Raw genomic sequence first — 2,951 nt, 5'->3', positions numbered from 1 at the left:
TGCACAAGATGAGGAAAAGCAGAAAATATAACACACTAGTGCAGATTAAGAAGTTTATATTGAATATTGGAGCAAATACACAGTCCAGTCACTATAATGTGACCACCTGTCAAAAGCCAGAATAACCACTTTTCGCAGAGTGGACTGCTGCGAGACGTGCAGGAAGACAGTCAGTTAGGTTCCTGAAGGTGTTCACTGGGATGTTGAGCCATGCCGACTCCAGTGCCATGGCCAGCTGCGCTAGATTACGCGCTTGAGGATCCATGGCGCGAACAACCCGATGGAAGGGTCCAGCCTGGACCCTTCCGGCAATGGTTGCAAGGTATTTGCCTTCAGAGGTTTCACGGCGTATACACTCCAAGCCAAAAGAGACTAACGGGGGTATAGGGGTTAGTCCTTTGAGGGAATAACTTTGTTGCCACAACCATTAGGGACCCTTTAGGGACCAACGGCAAAGGGACAAATGGTTAGTCTCCTACCAGTTACTCCCTTGGAGGTTAACTTTTGGTCCCTCCAGTTACTCTTTGGAGGATGAAATGTTAGTCTCCCCAGTTGCTCCCCTAAGATTAATTGTTAGTCCCACCAGTTGCTCCCCGAGGACTAAATGTTGGTCCTTGCAGTTACTTTCTGAGGACAAACTGTTCACCCTTCCAGTTACTCCCAGGGGATCAACAGTTTAGTCCTCGATATCTGTAGTTACTCCTTATGGGATTAATTTTTTGCCTCGAACATGCTTTTCGGAGGCCCAAGACATGAGCAGAGCTGCTTGGGTTGGGAATAATTTTTTTTTATCTCGAACATGCTTTTAAGACACAGAATAGCTGCTTGGTCAAGCGCTGCTTGTGTGCTTGTAACACAAAGTATGGACAATTTAAACAACATAAAACTTTATATTTCTTTCATTGCAGCAACGTATGTGCCACACGCACAAGCGGAGTTGGCCACACACCGCTGTTAATGCCGACCATGCGGCATATTGAGTCAAATGTTTTTTGCGCTTTTGGCGCAAAAACAATGTCAAATGCCCAGTACAGGGCAATCTGTGTTGCCAGGGCAGGGACAAGGCCATCTTTGTTAATCTTGATTGCTTCAAACTGCACATAGAAGCCAAGATGTGATTATGAGGCATGCCGTAGATGAGTGGTTCATGCAACAGGTCTATTATCGGCATGCAAAACAGGTCTATTATCAGCATGCAAGTTGCAGATAATCTTACATAGGGGGAAATAAAAGCCTCCATCCTCTCATTCACAAGGCTTGAAAGCACACAGACTGAAGCTGTAAGCTTCAGGTCTGAAATGAAACGTTTTCACTAATTAGGCATGAACACCCTGCACCCCCGATTGCAAAACCGCATACAGGAACACAAGCATTGAAAGACAATTTACAATGCAATTACAGTGGAACCCCGATTATAAGACTTGAGGGGACCACACAAAACCGCTGTTTAATCTGGGCATTGTATAATCAAAACTAAGAATATAGGCAGTGACACCGTCTTCCTCAAAAAATGGGTACAGACCGCCTGAATAAGCCTGTGGCACGAACCTGCACTGCTTGCAAGGAAGGTAGAGTAAATTATTCAAAAAATACGGTATTGATTCGATTGTAACATGAGTGTACTTTTTCATAATTTTCGTTGCTTGACCATTGTGTTACATTTGAATAACAAACAACAAAATTGACCATTTTAAAACAAATATACTATATCCCACGATTTCTTGCATTATGTTGGCAACCTGTAACCTTACGGCTCGATCCAATCCGTAGACAAGTCGACCGAAGTCAAAACTTGTTTTTGGTTGGAATCGACGCTGTTTTCGCTGTGCTTGTGACTGGTTACGGTGCTGCAATACCCTACGGCCTTTTGTGGTTCGACTCCGTTCATTCGTGGCATTATGGTGATGCAGCATATTCAGTATTACTGTCACTTCGAGAGACGAGCAATTTTGATGGCCGAGGAACTGGGAAAGTCCGCTGCGGCTCAGTGTCTAGACGTCAACGATTTGCGGATGGCAGGACCAGCGGCAGGCCCACCTCAAATGCGAGGCCAGTTGGGAAGGCTCTGTGCAACTTGAAGTGGCCTGGTACTGACCCCAAATTAAATGACTGTGTGGTCTTTTAAGAAGTACTTACATCTCAAACAAGCTCGTCGGCATGGAAGATGATGATTGTCGGGCAATCATTTTGGGAGATAGTTTCGCTTTCTGGAGACTTGCTCGTCCATGCATCGAACTCCTCGAAGTATACAGCCAACAGCTCACTTGGCATTGACATCGAGCTTTGGACAGCTCCAGAAACACTTGTCGGAGATGCTTTCAGAGACGAGTCATGCAAAATTTTGCAAAAGTGAAACTAAGTACGAAAGTGATCGCCCGAAAGACCACCCAAGGAAAGCTCCGTCTCCTCTTCAGACAACCATGATGCGTGAATAGATCGTTTCCAAATTACGATTTCTTGAATAAAGGTACTATTTCTTTTTCTGTTCATCTTGTGTTACATTAGCGGTTTTATTTTTTTAATTTCACGTGACTGGAAAGTCGCCCCTCGCGTTACATGTGGGTAAATACGTTTTGCACAAGCATTACCAGCCGTCCTTGTTTACTTTGTCCTTGTTTGAATCTTGCGCAGTCTATTTGTTTTCCTCGAAGTATGAACCAACTTGCCCAGCGACAAGTTTTATTGAATTACCAGGCGGCTGCAGCGTGCTTAAGTGGAAGCCTACGTCTGCTTAGAACAGTTATTTTTTCTTGGACGGTACCAGAGAGGCATCATACCATGCGGGTCGGCGTAAAATTGTGTTGTATAATCGAGGTTTTAATACATTTTGCTGGGACCAAATCAATTACTCGTAAAAGCTGGGTAGATAATCGAGGTTCCATTGTATAAGGTAATAATACATTGGCCAGTCATGGCTACCTTCAAGTTGATTAATTTGCTCTCGAGCTGTA

Source organism: Dermacentor silvarum, chromosome 4 (genome assembly GCF_013339745.2).
Source record: "Dermacentor silvarum isolate Dsil-2018 chromosome 4, BIME_Dsil_1.4, whole genome shotgun sequence".
In the NCBI taxonomy this organism is placed as follows: Eukaryota; Metazoa; Arthropoda; class Arachnida; order Ixodida; family Ixodidae; genus Dermacentor; species Dermacentor silvarum.
Note: the sequence above shows the minus strand (reverse complement) of the source record.